Source organism: Canis lupus, chromosome 2, assembly GCF_048164855.1.
Source record: "Canis lupus baileyi chromosome 2, mCanLup2.hap1, whole genome shotgun sequence".
Lineage (NCBI taxonomy): Eukaryota > Metazoa > Chordata > Mammalia > Carnivora > Canidae > Canis > Canis lupus.
Window position 1 is genome coordinate 50,964,727 of NC_132839.1, and position 18,753 is coordinate 50,983,479.

Here is an 18,753-nt window from a genome sequence, read left to right on the forward strand (position 1 = left end):
CTAAGAGGGGCTATGGCTAGCTGTGGGCCGTGCTTCTTCTCAAACAGTTTGCTCTAAATGGTCAGAATAGGTAATGATGTATAAAAGGAATGAAATGCTGACAAAAATGGACCTGTTTGCAAAGTGCTTATACAGTATTTATGACCCAGATACATCATTTAGCACTGTATTTGGAAATTGATGGATGCTTTAGCCATACCCAGTGCTCCCCCCATTAGGAGCTGGTGACAGGTACAGAAGGCCCAGGCTTCACTTGGGCCACTTCTCTGAGACTGGCCAAGGGCAAAAGCCTGCCAGCTTGTAGCCCTCACTTGTCCTTCTTATGACCTTGTCTTTGTAATTCTGCATCTTCTCCTCCTTCCCTTTCAGCTCATGAGGCATTCATGGTGCATCCACTATAGGAAAACATTGGAGGAAGGCAAGCTGTTAAGGTATTATGTGGGCATAGCAAAGTGTGCCAGGGTACAGATCACAGCCCAGGCAATGGGCAGCAGGAGGAAGGCCATGGTCATTGTAGAAGTCAGACCACCCTGGGGGGAAGCCCAGCTCTGTGACTCTCCTGTCCTTGGCCTGTCGTGTAACCTCTGAGTCTCTTCATCATCCGTTAAAAGAGGACAATTATGCCTATGCAGCAACTTTGCTTTGAGAAGGAAGTAAGACAGGGCCTATGAAGGGTAACGCATCCACATCCTGGCTACTCTGTTTCTCCACCTTTTCATCATTAAAGACCTTGCCCAAGATCACACAGCTGGTATGTGTGACTGTACTGGGAGTCAAACCAGGCAGCCAGTTCCTCCTTGGCATGGCTGTTTCTGCCTGGGGCCTGGCTTAGCCCCACCATTTACCTGTGAGACTACCACCATCATGCATAATAAACTCCATCCCATGGTATAGCACAGGGCATTTGTTTTTTAAAGATTTATTTATTCATGAGAGACTCAGAGAGAGAGAGAGAGAGAGAGAGAGAGAGGCAGAGACACTGGCAGAGGGAGAAGCAGGCTCCCTGTAGGGAGCCCGAAGCACGGGGCATTTTGACCTTGAAGGCATCCCACTCCCAACATGGTTCCTTTGCAGGAAATCTTAGGCTACTTCCTGGCAAAAACCTGTCTTCTGTGTTCTCTCACTGTCTGGTCTCTTGCTACGACCCTCACCTCAGGCCTCTGGTAAAGCCTATAAAGCCTTCTCTTCTCACTCCCACCAACAATTCGGGGTCCCGCAGTCCTGTGACACAGATGAGATCTTCCTGTCATCTCCATGAGGCTAGGAGAGTTTAATTTACTTGCTCACACCTAGTTAATGAGAAGTAGAACAAGGTTTTAATCCCAGAACTTCTGCTCAAAATACTCCGTTCCATGTTGTCGTTTCATGGTCATTTCTGCCTGGATTCTGCAGCACGAAGGTCCAGTAGGCTTCCTTAAGTGTGATGCTGCCAGAATTTAGCAGCATTTTTGGATCTCTGTGTTGAGAAGGGCTCTGAGGCTGCCTTTAGACCCAAATGGAGTGAGCATACTGATTGATTAGGGATGTATGCTAAGTGGGGAGGGGGAGCATGCATTGGCTGTTTCTGAATTTCTAAATTATCTGTTAGGTAACATAATGTGCAAGCATCTAGTATAGGGCCTGAGATGTAGTAGAAGCTCAGAAAATGTTTGTGAAATATTAGTTGATACACAGGATTTTTTTTTCCTGTGGGAAAAGAGTAGTGAAATGTACCGACTTAAATGTTCCTTTAAAATACCCACCTCCTCTTTTGGATTAGATGGAGTTCGGAGCTGATTTTGGAGATGGAAACACCGGACTTACGCAGAGGGTAGCGGTCCAACATTGTGGGTGAGGTGGTGTCATGCAAAGAATTGAGACTTTGAAGCCAGCATCTCTGGGTTTGAAATGCCTCTGTCATGTGGTAGCTGTGTGACCTGAAGCAAATCGCTCAATGGTTATAAACCTCAATTTTGGCATCTGTAAGGTGGAGATAGTAATGGTACTTATCAAATAGATTTGTTGAGTAGATTAAATGATATAATGTATATAAAAGTGACATAGAGGAAGTGTTTCATAGATATATTGTCATTAAGAAAGCATTCCTGACGTACAGAACATGTTCCATTGATGTCAACTATTAATAGCACAACACATAAAACTCCCAGAAGGTATTCAAAATTTTTTCCTTTCCTCCTACTGCAAGGAACCAGGCAAGACATTTCCCTCTTCTGCCCCAGATCCTCCATCTACAAAGTGGAATCTGCTGGCATCAGTTTTGGGTCTGTGGGAGGGGAATGCCATAGAGATATTTGTAAAGCTTACAGTTACCCGTATGACAAGGGCAAGGAAAAGATCTCTTCTCTTCTCATGTCACGACCCTCTTCTTCCAGTGAAAAAGCACTTAGAGATGGTACCCATTATAGGGGGAGCTAGAGGGTGTGCCCCTGCCCTGGGGTTTGTGAAACAGTGGCAGAAGTGCCACCAATGTCTATAGCTAAGACCTCTTGGTCTAGCCTAGCATTCTCATCTTCTGCTGATCAACTTGTAGTCCGCGCAGGATTGTGCTGTGGGCAGAACAGAAAGTCTAGGACAGGTGGATGGGGCATTAAGAAAGGTGACTGGATTTACTGGATGCAGAGTCTTTCAGGAAATGTCTGGAGAGTTTGAAAAATTTTAAAGACTAATGAACTAAAAAAATACCCAGAAGACTGGAGAACATTGTCTTGTTAACCTTCTCTGCTTGAAGGGGCTCATAATTATTTTATTTCCCTGCGACTCTGGCTTTTTTTTTTTTTTTTTTTAGTTCTTATCTGGAATTGGATTTGTTTTGAGAAGCGTGGGGTTGGTGTGGGAAACCTTAAGTCTAATTAGCCATCTAGCTGTGGGTTCAAATTGTAATGCTCTCACTCTCTTGGACCAATTAGTTATGCCTTCTCTGGTCTAATCTGTAAAGTGGGACAGTGATCCTTCCCTTAGAGCTTATTAGTGAGAAGAAAACAAAAGAATGAGTGGAAAGCATGTATCACAGAGTGCAGTCCAGGGCAGGAGAGGGGGCTGTGATTGACATTACTGCCTAATCAGAGTTTCCAGGCAGAGAGGAAAGAGGTCTCGTTTAGGACTCAGAAGATAGGATCTCAGGCTGGAGGAGCTCAGAAGTCACCAACCTCCTGATGCCTTGTTTCCTATGAAGGTAATAATATCACTTTGCCAAGTTGTTGTGAAATCAACAAAGTAATGGATGAAAAAATGCATGGTTAACTATAAAGCATTATCTCATTAGAAGATGATTTTTTTCAGGGGGTCAGGTGTATTAAGGAATAAGTCACATGTGATAAAATTCACCTTTTTTTTTTTAAAGTGTATGTCTGGATAAGTTTTGATAAATACCTGTAGTGGTATAACCATGACCATGGTCAAGATATAAAACAGTTCCATCCATTGCTCCGAAAAAAATTCCCTTATGCGCCTAAGGTATAAGGTGGTTGGTGGGTAGTAAGGTGGGTAGTAAATCCCACCCCTTCCCCTTAGCCCTTGCCACCTACTGATTGGCTCTCTGGCCGTATTGTTTTGCATTTTGTAGAATGTTGTATAAGTGGAATCATGAAATAGTCTTGTGTCTGGTTTAACACTATGCTTTTAAGCTTCACCCACAGGGTTGTATGTATCAATATCTTGTTTCTTTTTATTTATTGAGTGGTTTCCCACTGTGTGCTGCAGGAAATGGAATCATGTCCCCCCCTCCCTCCCCGCAACTGGCTGTAAGCCCCAGTATGATAGTATGTGGGGATGGAGTCGTTGGAAGATAATCAGGTTCACATGAGGTCTCGAGGTGGGGGCTCTCATTATGGGATTAGTGCTCTTATCAGAAGGGACCCCAGAGAGTGCTCTCTCTCTGCCTCGGCCATGTGTAGACTTAGAGAGAAGGCAGCTATCTGTAATGCAGGAAGAGAGCTCTCACTAGAACCCGAGCATGCTGGGACCCGGATCTTGGATTTCCAGCCCCCAGAACTGTGAGAAAATAAATTTCTGTTGTTTAAGCCATCCAGTCTGTGGTATTTTGCTACAGCAGCCTGAGCTAAGACATATGGATAGACATTTTTAAAAAATAAATTATGGTATATTTCAAATATTTACGTTTCTCATTAATTCCTTTAACACATACCAAAATATTTTATTATAAATGTGCTGTTCACAAGATAATCACAACATTTAAAAACAAGAATTTGGAGCTCTGCATTGCAAGATGTAGCATTTCAAGTGCTGCTGCCTTGACATCTGGGAGACTTACAGGTCCCCCAAACCCTCACCAGATATGGCCTTCATACAGCTGGGAACGGGTCCTGCCCAGTCACTACCCCGACCAGCCTGGTCAGGTGCTTCCTGCAGCATCCTCAGCTCGATGGTTTCATGTCCCTGCCAACTCAAGGAGTTGTTCAAATAAACCATTCATATTCTCCCGTAAGAACCAATGGTCACCTCACCCTCTTGACCCTGCAAAGCCTGCCAGTCACAGCTCATGGTCATTCACTCTGCTCCTGAGTGCCACACCCATATGGCCCTGAATGGTGCCGTGTCCTCCTCATCTGAATTGTGAGTATGTGTGACTCAGAAGCTGCTGCGAATCTCCAGTATCGGGTGTTGAGTGTTTGATCATCTTGTATTATGTAGTGCTGGGGATCCTTCTTTTTACCAGTAAGGTCATAAGAGTGCATTGCAGATTTGGTGATTTGGTGACAGGATTGTAAAGTTAACATCTTCACTGGTCACCTTTCTTCCATATTTTGCTGTGGCTCTGTTATGCTGTATGTGGTCCCACTTGCAGGGAAGGTTAAAAAAGGATTATATTATGGACTTCTTGAATAAGGTACCCATAGAAATGATCCCAGGAAGGGGTTGTTTTGAACTATTTTATATCCCTTCTTTTTCCTGAGATCTATAAAACCCCTGGCTCAGGATTAGCCAGAGGCTGGGACAATCTCTCCTGAAGGAGGAGGAGAAAGGTCTTCATGATGAAAGAACATCACAGATGGAGAGAAACTTGTCCATTCTCCACTCAATACTAGGATATGATTCCAACCTGGCTTTGCTTTTTCCAGCCCAGTGGTCTCCTTAGCAAATCAAGGTCCTTGTGAATCCAGAGAGCGCATCCCATGAGCAAGGAAGTGTTTACTCGAAACACCTGCTTGAAATTCTCCTCATTTATCTGTCCCTCACTTCCAGCTCTGGGTTGGCCTCCACGAGCATCTTAGTTCCTGTATTAGGCTTCTCCAGAGAAATACAGTCAATAGCAGGTATATAGATACAGAAAGAGAGAGAGAAAGAGAGAGAGGAGAGAAAGAGAGGGGGGAGGGAAGAGAGAGAGAGAGAGAGAGAGAGAGATTGAGAGAGAGAGATTTTAAGGAACTGGTTTCCATGATTATGGAGGCTGTCAACTCCAAAATCTACAAACTATGCCATCACGCTGGAGATCTGTGGAAGAGCCAGTGTTGCAGCTCAATCCAAAGTCTATCTGCTACAGAATTCCTTCTTGTTCAGAAGACATCATGCTTTGTTCTGTTCTGGCCTTCAACTGATTGGATCAGGCCCACCTATGTTATGGAGGACAATTTGCTATACTCAAAGGCCATTGATTCAAATGTTAATGTCATTAAAAAAAACCCTCATAGAAACATCCAGAATAATAGTTGACCATATCATGGTCATACGGTACCATAGTCTAGCCAGGGTGATTCATATGATTAACTATCATAGTCCTCACAGTGAGTGCTGGACATGGCCAGAGGAGGTCACACCACAGGGCTGTCCAGATTCACTTTATTTTATTAATTAACTACTTAACTTATTTATTATGGATTCACACCAAATACAAAATCGTCAAATGGACCCCCCATGTCTCGAGAGGGATAGAGACTTTCCTTGGGCTGTCCGTGCTCCCTCCTCCACTGCTACTCTTCCCTGATGTGCCCACTTTGCATGTCCGTGAGGACACACAGGCTCAGATATGAACTGTGCCCACCTAAGTGCTCACTTGTATTTGGACCAACCCTCACTCCTTCTGTCAGCCCGTCTGTCTCCTCCATCACGAACCCCTCTTTGCACACTCATTCTTTCCCGAGGATTTCCCATCTTACAGTAGCCTCACTAGACACTCATCCTCTAGCTGTGCTGCATTTCTCTGCTCTCAGCATAACCAAACTTCTTGAGAAGAAGTTTCTCCACTCATGCAGTCCTCACTCATCAACAGATCCACGCTGGTTTCTGTCTTTGCCCTACCACCCCCCACCCAGACTTCTCCTGACAGTGTCTCTGGCCGCCCCATTTCCATAGGAAGTGCCCTCCCCTTAGCATCCTGCTTGGCTCATACTCATTCTCCCCTCCTTGATTCTCGTTCTCCTAGATTTTGAAATATTTTGTTTTTTGTTTTGTTTCCCTACATCACTGGCTGCTTCTCCTGTCACCCTTACTGTCTTTCCTGCCTGACCTCCAAAGTTTGGGGCTTTCTTGAGGCTGGAGGCCACACCTCCTCTTCCCTCCCTTAAGGGAGTATCATCATCTCTCTCTCCAGACTTAAACATCACCATTCAAACCAAGATTCTCAAAAGTGTCTTTCCAGACAGGCCTCTGTCCTGAGCTCCTGACCCTCATCTCAAACTGACCTCTTGCTATTTTTCACTCACAGTTCCTGTATCTCATACCACAGACCTGCTATGTCCACATCATGTTTCTGTAAAGCCCATCCCCATGCTCTCTGGCCCTAACTCTGTCAATGGCATGACCACCTGTGCAGTAATCTGAGTCACAGATATGTAGGATGCTGTGATTTGTCTTGTTTCCTCATTACAGCCCACCCTCAAGTTTGTCACATGGCTCAATTCCATCCATTTCACCCTGATTTCTGTATCCCACTGATCTAGTCCAAGAAAACCTTCTCTGGAGGAGTCCTGCAAAGCCACTGCTCTGCTCACTTCCACTCCTACCTACCCTCCTACAATCCATGTTAACACAGCAAGAATATGGTTTTGGTTATGTATATATGATCATGTCATTCTTCTGCTAAGACTTTTCAATGGCTTCCTATGCATTTATAATGAAATTCAAATCACTGAACGCAGCCTGCCTGCTGGTCCTAATCTACTCCTCCTTGTCCTCCTGGCCTTTTCTCCCTATTTTCCAACCACACTGGCCTTGGTTTTAGCTTGGCAACACAACACCCAAACCCTTTCCTAGCTCAGATTTTCTTTTCTTTCCTTTATAAATATTTCATTTATTTATTCATGAGAGACACACAGAGAAAGGTAGAGACATAGATAGAGGGAGAAGCAGACTCCCCGTGGGGAGCCTGATGTGGGACTCAATCCCAGGACCCTGGGATCATGCCCTGAGCCAAAGGCAGATGCTCAACCACTGATAGCTCAGATTTTCTCATGATCCCCCTTCTTCTCTCTTTCTTCTGGAAGGTCCCAGCTTCCATTCTTCAAATGGGTGACTCCTTATACTGTAAGTCTCAGCTTAATTTTCATCTCTGCCCATGTCTATCCAAAAAAGGGCCAACCTCTCATGTTCCTCCCTCTAAACCCCTATATTATTTCTATCACAAGACCACATTTTGTAATTCTTTATATAATTCCTTGGATCCAAGTCCTCCACTGTAACAGAGCTGAGAGAGGAAGGCTCAGCTTATGCTGCTTCTCTGTGTACTCCTAACATCCAGCTCAGTTGGTTGCTCACATGTCCTGTCTGCAAGAAGTGTGCCATCCAGGGTAGCACTGTGACAAAGGAGGATTTGGTGGGAAGTATTTTTTTTCTGGGCTCTGTCCTGATGGCCTGTGTGATCTTGGACAAACCACTCCTCTTTCTAAGCCTCAACCTCCAAGTGTATGGCAGACACATAACTAATATTCTGCAGAACTGAGCAAATCATGGCAGAGACAAATTGTTGAAGTGGAGAGAGGCCTGTTTTTAATTTCATTGACCCTCCTAGAATAATAGCATCTGCAAAGGTGATACACTCCCTGCCCAGTTGCTACAGATATTCTCAGACACTGTATGGTTGTATCCCCAGCACTCCCCACTGTGTACACAGAGAACCCTCTCTTACCATTGTTGTAAATTACCAAGATGATCTTTGGGATCTTCTGAGGCTGGTGGACACACAAAGACTAGTGGTGGTCTACATTATCCCTGGGGGGAATCAGTAGGATGCCCTTGCCAGGATTCTGGGCCTTACATTCAAATGGGCCAGGCTGCTCATATTTGTTACAACACCCCTCTTAAATCATCATTAATCACAAAGCACATAAAGCCCATGGAAAGTTTTAGGGGCAAGAGACAGGAAAAGCTGGAAGGACAGTAAATGATACCGTTGCTTAGAGAAATGGAAGGATACTCTTCAGAAGTCTCTATGAGCGAGAATAAAGAATCAGGGAGAAAAGAATTTTGAATGTGAGAGCAGATGATTTTAATTGAACCCTTTCCTTTAGATATTTTTATTTCTGCTAGAGCTTATCATGCTCAGACAAGATGTTAAGCACGTTCTTTAAAGTTCATATAAGTGCTAAGCTTCCTTTTCCATTTTTTGGGGAGTGCCATTCAGAATGAATGGGGTTAAGGAGAGAAGGGGTTGAAAGAGTGGGGAAGCGAGGTGTGCTTGCTGGAAAAAAAGTGGTATCATGGATTAGCCACAAACATTTTCCCAGAGAAACCCAGCCTGAATTTAAAAATGGGGGCATAACTATGTTATATAACAGGATTCCTCTAAATCTGCCTTCCTCTGCTAAAAGGGAGATTCTGTCCTCAAATTCTGGTCAAGGGGTCATAGGAGTACTGGGGTGTACACATGTGCCTGGGGAAGTTGTTTGCTTGATTTGTCCCCTGCGCATGCACTCTAGAGGGAGGCACCTTGTCACCTCTCACACCAAAAGAGGTCTCTCTGCTGCAGATTCTCACAGAGGAGGAAAATAAATCACCCCCTTGCTGTTCTCACCCCCTTATGGCAGTCCTTGAGCGCTGTGACTGGGCCTCTGTGAGGGGCTGGGCCCCAGGACCTGGGGAGTGGCCACGTCCAGGGAATATTTCCCATCTTTTCTCTTTCTTTGCCCCTTTTTCAGCCCTTATGCCAGCTGGCTCTCCTTTCTAAGAGGTCCTCCAGCCCTTGAGGCAGGTCTGGAGATGCTTCCTTCATTGCTGCAGAGACCTGCCAGCTTCTTTTGGAAGCTGAGGCAAACATGGCTTCAGGTCAAGCTATGCCACCTCTCCCAGTGACACTTGAGACACATTGTCTCCCAATGACACTTGCCATTCTAAGCCTCTCAAGCTTTACTGAGCAAAGAGCAACGATGCAGGTATCCAGTGGGCAGCCGCTGCTGTGGTTACCATAGCCAGAGCTTCTGTGCTCACAGGCTGGCTGTGAAGCAAGTCTAGAGGGCAAAGGTTGCTAGGACCTGGAAGAGCACCTCTCCCTCCCTTCCTCTCCAGGGATGCTCATGGGCTGGGTGAACCTCAAAGAAGAGGAAGGACATGGGAAGAAGGAAAGAAAAGTTTTCACATAACATTGAAAAGACTGGCAAGCACTTCAAGGTCACCCCTTGCTTTCTGGATGCCCACTGCTGAGTAGCACCAACTTTCCAAATCCATCTGTTCTCTAGGTCAGGCCCACAGGGAACCCTGGGAGAGTGGAGACAGGGCCTTTCACATCATAGGGGTGTTGCTGAGCTGGGTGACTGTCCTCCAGGAGAAAAGCGGGATGTTTTCCCTTGTGCACACTGCCCTACAAGGTCTCCCCACATTCAGTGTCCCTCTCCTGCCTGTGGGTTATCATAACTACTTCCCAGCCTGGCCTGCAGATCTGCAGTATTTGGCTCACCTCACCTCTCCAGGGTTCTTCTCTGGACACTCACTGCACACATGGTATCTGCAAAGCTGTCCTGTACACCCCCACCTCGGTTCCCTTTATAATTACCCTGTTGCTCTTCCCTCATAGAATGCATGCCTTTCTCCTACCCCCGTCAAAATCCTATTCATTCAGCAGGCTCTCCAACTTAAGAGCTTCTGCCATCAAAGCATGCCTCTGCACAGCCAAAAGTAGCATCTTCTGTGTCTGTGTCTTCCCATAGCAACCTGTCCTCTTGCCAGGGAAAACCTGTTTCCCATATGTCATACTTATTAGTTAATGTCTCATCTTATATTCTCGTTGTAAAGCTCTCAGAAGTGACTACTGATCTTACTCATATTTTTGCAGAATACCTTTTATATTCTGCTGCTCATAGTGTGCACTTAAAGCATGCCTATTTGGTTGAAATGTTTGCCCCAGGCTGTGAAGCTACAGTGAATAGTGAACTGGCAGGCTGGACCATGGAGTGTACCTGAAAGAGCATCAGCCTGAGCGGTGGCCAAGTGGGGTGGAGACTTCCATTCTGGGAGCAATTCAGACAGTGTCACGCAATGAATCTGTTTTGTCACAGTCACACGGTGTTAAGCTTTGATCTAATCCATAAAAACAAACGAACAAACAAACAAACAAACAAAACAGAGCACAGAGAGGGAGGTAAAAGAAACATTTGAGAAATGCTTCAATCATTGATAAGAGTGTTTGGGTTGTGAACATTGAAGTCCCCAATAGGATTGAATGCTCATCATCCATTTGTCCATAAGTATGCACTGGACTAATGTTTGATGAGCACCTACTATGTGCTGTGCCCTCCACATGACGTATGTGAGGGGGAGTGAGGTAGGCATAGATCCTGATCTCATAGGGCACACACAGTAGCATTTATGATGTCCTAGGTAGTTGTTGCCTTTGGGCACAGAGAGACGGTTGCAAGTTCCAGCCCCCTTGGGCCCTCATTGACTGGAGGCTGCAGGAGAAGGGAGAGATAAGTTAACCTATGATTTCACCCGTGTGGTAAGATCTGGGAGAAAAGCAAGCCCAATTCAAGGAAGGGTGCCAAGGAGCAGAAGTGTGCCCAGACTGTAAAGGGTCAGGGAGATGCTCCTAGAACTTGAAGGATTGGCGGGCATGCCTGGGGCTTGATGTCAAGGGAGCCTGCACCCTGAGGAGTGGGGAAAGGAAACACAGATGTGGTTTGCCAGTCAGAGAGGCCTGGGTCCAGATCTGAGCTCTGTGAATACTGTTAGCCACGATTACTATTTTGATCAACCATAGTGTGCTAGAGAGCAGGAGCCAGCAGGGCACATCGGGGGGATTCAGCTCAGTGTGGTCAGGGTGAAGAGTCTAAAGGGTTGGAACTTGAAGTGTTCCTGGAGAAATTTAGAGAAGCCAGTGTAATATCCTGCATTACTAAAATTTCATGGCATCGGCATCAGTGTCCTTGGCCACCTTGCTTTCTGTAGCATTAGCAGCAATGCTGGGCAAGGGTCGCAAGGGCTAAGGACCTAGACCTGAGAACCCCTGGAGTCCCTGAGCTCCCAGTAGCTATGACCTCCCAGGCCTTGGCGGAGGCATCTGTGAAAACACACCTCACATCCTCCCCCTTTATTCTGGGTCATGAAGGAGCAGAAGTGATCTTCCCTTGGTATGCCATTATTACTTTTCAGAGCCTGGTTCTAAAGGCGATACTTGGCGGTAATCCTGAAAACACGGCATTGCTCTTCTGCTGTTTTGTCTTGGCTGTCTCCTGGCTTTTATTCCAAATTAATTTTGAGGGGGTCTGGGCCAGTATAGCCAACCCACAGCTCCTCTTTTCTGCACGTCTGAAATCTCTTTGGGCCATTTGTTCACTGGGGAGAGGCATGGTGGTATTGGGGTGTCATTGTCAGTAAACCCCAAATGAAAGAGATGAGACATTTGAGAGTTCAGGGAGGGGTCAGGGATGGAAGTTCCTCATGGAGTTCGTGAGGAAATGGGGGCTATTTGGTCCTAGTAATGTCACAAAGTGTTACACATTTAGAGTTTCCATAGCTGTCCAAAGGAGGCTGGTCTCATGATGATTTCTTTGTGGTTAAAGCATAGTGAATGTGTTGGCCTAGTGTTTATTTTTTTTTTGTAGGCTTTCTCTGTCCCTTCTTTCCTCTGAATGGAAGCAGCCCAAATCTCCCCAACCAGTGCCTGGTTCCTTCAGGCTCACAGGTCTACCTGCTGGGTCCACCTGAGCATAGCTAGGTGAATCATCACATCAGCACACAGGGGAATCACCTGGAGGAACCTCAAGTCAGGGTTGGAAATTTATTGAAGAGCAATGAGGATGGATGAGAAATGAGGATGAAATTGCTCAGGCCATTTTTTTCTGCTTGTTTTTGCCTGAAGATGCCCAGGCCATCCACCATGGTTGTCTGCCTCTGGTTATTTCTGAAGGGTGATTCTTGGGGGTAGTTGGTCTCAGAAGGAGTCCTGCTCAAGCCTAACAGAGCATTTAGCCATTCATTAGATGTGGGGAGTGGAAATCAATGCATCTCCTGACCTTGCACATTGCCGTGGCTCAGTCTTGACCATTTATATTTAAAGCTAAGTATTTGAAATGGGTACAAGGGTAATCCCTCAACCAGTACCAGAGAGAAAAAGCAGGCTTGTCTTACTTTAATGAACCCAGCATGCAAGTCACTGTTTTTAAAGCTATCAATCTTGGTACCCAGAAAGGTAAGGGACATTTTGGCCTCCTCACTCACCTATTTGTGGTGGCCACAGCTGGGAATGAGGACCGAGGAGCCCAGTTTCTGGTAAGAGGCCTCTTACAGTTGGCCAGGACCAATGCCCAGCTGAGGGAGGGGCAGAATGAGTAACTGTCCCAGTTTGCGTGGGTCTGAGGGGGTTGGTGGTAGATGAGACTCTCAGGGATGAAGCCAGGGATGTCTCAGGCAAACTGGGTTAACGTGGTCACCCCAAGGGACTTGTATTTCCTCATCAGCTCCAGGGTGATGGGACACATCGCTTGGCCAAACTGGGAGGCCTCCCTTTGAGGGTGTGGGGAGTGCTTTGCCATGGAGAATGGTTAGACTCAACCCAGTTTTCCCCAGCAAGTTGTTTATATCTCATCATTAAAATATTTTGGTTTGTTTATGGCATCGATGTTTTGGAATGCTTCTATGGGCATCCTTTTTGATTTCTTCATCTGTTAGTATGGTTTCTGTTGATGAGATGTACCCCTGGCTGCTTCTAAATACGATTCCTCATTGTTTTCCCCATTTGAACAGATGGTGGACCTCTGTGCCCTGCTCACCATAAGCCAGGCTATTTCTCACTTTATCTCCACTGACCTCCAGGCCTCCACCGAGAAGAACATCTATTTAAGTCTTAAAGATAAAAAGATTTCCTTAATTAATTTTCCTTGCCTTCCAGAGGGAAAGGGGGTATAGAGAGAAAAGCAACTGGGGGAGGGGATGAGGAAGAAAAATGAGACCAAGGTCTTCTGAGGAGTGTGCACAGGGCACCCGGCAGCGGATGGGAAGCACACACATGGGAGCTTTTGGGAGACAGAGCCCCAATTCATGTCATAAGGCTGTTTGGACAGCCTTTCTTTGCTCCAATTCCCTTCCTCCCTTCCTTCCTCCCTTCCTTCCTTCCTTCCTTCCTTCCTTCCTTCCTTCCTTCCTTCCTTCCTTCCTTCCTTCCTTCCTCCCTTCCTTCTCCCTCCCTTCCTTTCTTCTTTGAAAAGCTTTTAACTTCGACATACTTCCTCTGTCTTCCTTTCCTTCCGTTTGTCAGTTGTGAGTATTTTGGTTCGACTCAAGGGAAACAGACAGCTGGTGCAGCCTTCATTGCTTCAGTAACACCAGGGTGTTTATGCTCACACTTTCCATGTGATGAGTGGAGTGGGTGTGCAGGAAAGCAGCTCAGTGCTTTGAGCCTTCGCGGGTGAGTGGGGGATAGACCATGTGGGAATGGCCAAGTTCAACTTCAAGGTCATATTGGTGAGCCCTAGGGAGGTGTGAGTGGTGAACAGTGTGTTAAGGGAAGGGAGGGCATGGGAATCATTTTACATCTGGCATTATGCCAGATGGCTAGTTTGTAGAGAGCCTGGCCACCATGATTTTGTAGGTGGTAATGGGTTAACAAGGACAGTAATGATTTTTGGGGGAACTTCCAACAATGATGAAGTAAATTATGAAATTCACTCACCTCAACAGCAAATTGAGACCTGGCCTCTCCCTCTAACTATTCTGAGGACTTCTTATGACCCCAGAGCAGTATTTTCAACCTTGGCTACACACTGGAATTGCTTGGGAGCTCAAACAACTCCTGATATCCAGGGCCTACCCCTGGAGATTTTTATATATTTGGCAGAGGCTGAGGCCCATGCCCTGGGATATTTAAAAGCTCTCCAGGTGACTGCAATGTGCAGCAAAATTGAAGAACTACTGTCTCAAAGCATGGCTGGGGAGCCACAGCACTTAGCATCACCTGGAAACTTGTTAGAAATGCAGATCACAAACCCCACCCCAGACAAATCAGAATCTATGTTTTATTAAGATCCCCAGGTGGTTCATGAGCACAGTAAAGACTGAGAAGCTTGTGTCAGATACTGTGTCCCTAGGCAGGTGAGACTGGCCAGCAGCTTTGCTGCGCTATTACACTAGTTATACAATAGCTTTGCTGAACTGTTATATTAGTTAAAAGCTATGGAGTAGTTAAAAGCATGTTTTTTTAAGGCTAGCTGTACCTGAATTCAAACCTTTGCTCTTCTGTTTATTAGTTGTGAGGTACTGGGCAAGACAGTAACATCTTGGTACTTTGGTCTTCTTATCTGTAAAATGGGGACAAAATGTATAGCTGTCTCACAGGGTGGCTATGAAGTGCTCTCTACGGGGCCTGGTACATAGCAAGGGCTGTGTGTTAGCTACCACCAATACTGTGAAGATGTGCTGATTTCATTGTTAGGACTGAAGGATTTTTTTTTTAAATCAAACTTAAGTTCCCTATACAGTGAGGTGGATGGGAGAGGAGGTCAACTTTGGTTTAACAATAACAATATTTTGTTTTGGTTTTCTTTTTTTTTGAAACACTTTATTTATTTATTCATGAGAGACACAGAGACAAAGGCAGAGGGAGAAGCAAGCTCCATGCAGAGAGCCCGATGTGGGGCTCAATCCCAGGATCCCAGGATCATGCCCTGGGCTGAAGGCAGGTGCTAAACTGCTGAGTCACCCAGGGATTCCCTTGTTTTGGTTTTCTGATCAACCCTCCTAAAGAATTTCTAGCAAGCATTATCCAAGATAAAAATGCAACACTTTCTTCTTCCTGATGGTTTCAGAGAGGGATTCTGGGAACTGAGTGTTGGAACATCAGAGACAAATAACCTCCTTTGAGCTGTCCAGGTTATAGCCCCTTGTTGAACCCATTCCCCCATCCCCAGGGCCAGCCGGTCTGCTTCTGGGAAGCTGAAGACATGCTTCTACTATATGGGAGCAGGCCCGGAGCCAGTTCTTGGCCCAATAAAAAAATGCAATCCTCAGCAGAGGCTGGCCTCAATGACTCACTGCTCTAAAGAGTATAATTCATGTATCTAGATGAGAGGCTTGTATATTTGCTGGACACTATTGCAATGGTGGAGTGTTACTGACAGCCAATCAGGACCATTAGTCAAAAGTATGACCTCAATTCCACCCAATCAGACTATTCCCAGAAGAGCTAAACCTTCCACAGATTTCCTGTTATTTGTAACTCACTCAGAAGACGTGGGTCAGGGACTCAGAACAACCTGCTGGGGACTCTAGTTTCCTTTGCTTTATAAACAGGGACATAAATGTTGGGGAAAGGGTTTTTGCAATGTGGAATCAGGAGATACTACTTGAAAAAAAAGATTTTGTGGTTGCATAAGTTGAGGGCTGCTGCTTATGACATCCTTCTCATGGAGACCGAGCATGCAATTAGCATATTATAGACTTGAAGGCGTCATGCTATTATGAAAACTCTGCTGCTTTGTCTTACTCAAATTTTTATAAGGATGTGTGCTGTGGATTCATAGTTTTGAATAATGTCTATTGAACATCTGGCTAAACTAGTGTTTCACAGGACAAATTTTGGGACCTGCATAGAGAATTCTGATTCTGCAGCAGTAATTCTTTCTGCTCTTTATCTTGCGTTCAATCAACCAATCAATCATTTGATTTAACTCTGGGTTCTGGGGCCACTTTGCAGGGCATCATTAAGAAAGGCTTTTCTGAGGAGGTTGCATTTAAGTGAAACTTGAAGGGTGAGAAGAAGCCAGTCTTCTGAAGAGCCATGGAGGGAGCACTGTAGCTGGAGGGAGTGAGTGAGCAAGACAATGGCATATACATAGAATTAGAATATGCAGGGCCTTCTGGGCTGTAGTAAAATACTTGGCTTTCCTCCCCTCCCCACCCCAGTGTGCTGAAAATCCAGTGAAGCATTTCCGGCAAGAGTGCAACATAACCTGATTAATTTTAGAAATATATAACCTTCCCTACTGAAAAGAAAATGGTCAATAAAGCAACAAACTAAAAAAGAGTGGGACGGATTATATTCTCCAAATATGGCTGCAAACAATAACTCCCTTCCCCCATGTTCTTTTAGAACCTTCAAAGATTCTATCAAGAGAAGAAGTCTGAAGAAAAAGAAAAGAGAAGTCTGATTGCAGTCTTCTGGACCCTGAGCAGGTTGTGACTTGCTCATAATTAATACAATGCAGTGGAAGAAGTCTGACTTCCTTTCCCCCAAGGCTGCCATGCTGTGGGGGGAGCCAAAACACATGGAGAGGCTCTTCTCAGATGTTTCTAGCTTCTAGCCATCAAGATACCCTCAGCCTTAGCATGGACCCAGCTGAGCCCCAGTCCTCAGGGAACAGAGACAGGTGCTGTGCCCTTTCCAAATTCCTGATTGACAGAATTATGAGCAAGTTAAAGTGGTTGGTCTCAGCGACTGAGTGTTGGGATAATTTGTTATGCAGTGGAATAGGGAACAAAGGCAGGAGGCTGTTGTGGTTTGGGCAAGAGAAGGTAATGTCTTAAATTTAGAATTGTCAGATCCCATCAGCTGTGGATCACACAAGGAACACATGTGTATTACAAAAAAAGTTAGATTTATTACTTGCTGCAGCAAGGGAGCCTGTATACCATGGGAAACCATAAAGCACTCAGAAGTACTCCATAGGGAAGCGATACTTAGAAAGTTTTGAGGGCTAGGGTTAATCATAGATGCCCTTAACAGAAATTGACCAGAATTTTATTTTGGAAGCTGCTGTCACAGTGAGAAAACTTACCTTTTGAAAAAAAATTAAAAATTTTTTTTTAATTTAATTTTTTTAAAAAGTAAACTCTACACACAACATAGCACTTGAACTCAAGACCCCAAGATCAAGAGTCACATGCTGTACTGACTGAGCCAGCCAGATGCCCTAAGAGATCTTATATTTAGAACTCATGAGTCTGTTTGCAGGTTAGTCTGTCTCCAAGATCAGTATGCCTGATCTTACCTGTAAGATATGAATCTGAAGAAAATAGTGTTAAAAGGGGTTGTGCTTTACATATTCTAGGACACACGACCGTGGCTTGGTGTAGTACAGAGTATCTGTTGGTGAATCAGGGTATATTTTGCAAGTTGTGACTTCTGTTTTAATTCTAAATTCTCCTCAACAGCTTTGCTGCCAGCTGTTCATTTGAAGAGTGAGATTGTGATTATGTTTAAAAAAAAAAAAAAAAAGACTCCTGATCTTTAAGAGATCCAAACGGAAATATTGACAGTACAAATCAGCAGTTTTTCAAATGTTTTGGTCTCAGAACATGTATCTACTTAAAAATTATTGAAGACCCCAAAGGACATTTTTAATGCGAGTTTAGCCATTGATGTTTACTATGATGGAAATTAAACCTTCAAAAAATGGGGAATCCCTGGGTGGCTCAGGGGTTTAACACCTGTCTTCAGCCCAGGGCATGATCCTGGAGTCCTGGGATCAAGTCCCACGTCAGGTTCCCTGTATGGAGCCTGCTTCTCCCTCTGCCTGTGTCTCTGTCCCCCTCTCTCTCTCTGTCTGTCTCTCATGAATAAATAAATAAAATCTTAAAAAAAAATAAACCTTCAAAAATGTAAAATATTTAATTAATAGCATTTGTTTATATGTATTTATTTGTAACACAAGTGACATTTTTGTGAAAAATAACTATTGCAAAAGTTAGCAAAAGGAATGCCATTGTTTTACATTTTTGCAAATCTCTTTGATATTCTGGCTTAACTAAAGAAGATGGTTGGGTTTCTCATTTCTGCTTCAGAATTTAGTCTGTTGCAATGTGTTGGTTTGGTTGGAGCATATGAAAAAAAATTGACCTCAAACAAGTACATAGTTGGTAAAGGCAAGGGTATTTTAAGATAGATTTATTTATTTATTTATTTATTTATTTATTTATTTATTTATTTATTTATTTAAAAGAGAGATTGAGAGAGAGAGAGAGAGAGAAATGCAATGGGAAGGGGCAGAAGGAGAGAATCTTTAAGCAGACTCCTCACTGAGCATGGAGTAGACACGGGGCTTGATCTCACAACCCTGAGATCCCAACCTGAGATCATGACCTGGGCTGAAACCAAGAATCAGTTGCATAACCAACTGTGTCATCCAGGTGCCCCAAGGCAGGACTATTTTAATAGACTTCAGATTGTTGTGGGTATTCTTTGATATTATATCAAAAGTGTTAGCTTCTATTTGTAATCATCTCAATGAACTTTTTGTATTCTATTACAATCCACTTGTCTGTCTTGTACTTTGAAATAGGTCTTTGCCCATGTGCGATTTTATATTATTATTGTTCATTGGTCATTTGTAAATACCAGTTTACTGGATGTGCAGGTCTTCCAAATGTTGGCACATT

The 18,753-nt window shown here is 44.6% G+C and overlaps 1 long non-coding RNA gene across 1 annotated transcript; it reads right to left on the reverse strand.

The window, feature by feature from the left end:
• Positions 1-1,173: 1,173 nt before the first annotated feature.
• On the reverse strand, positions 1,174-12,876 carry LOC140610242 (uncharacterized). The gene is made up of 3 exons (XR_012011978.1): positions 12,604-12,876; positions 10,344-10,464; positions 1,174-1,289 (listed from the first exon to the last, which is right to left on the reverse strand). It is a non-coding gene; the product is annotated as an uncharacterized lncRNA (long non-coding RNA).
• Between the last annotated feature and the right edge of the window lie 5,877 nt (positions 12,877-18,753).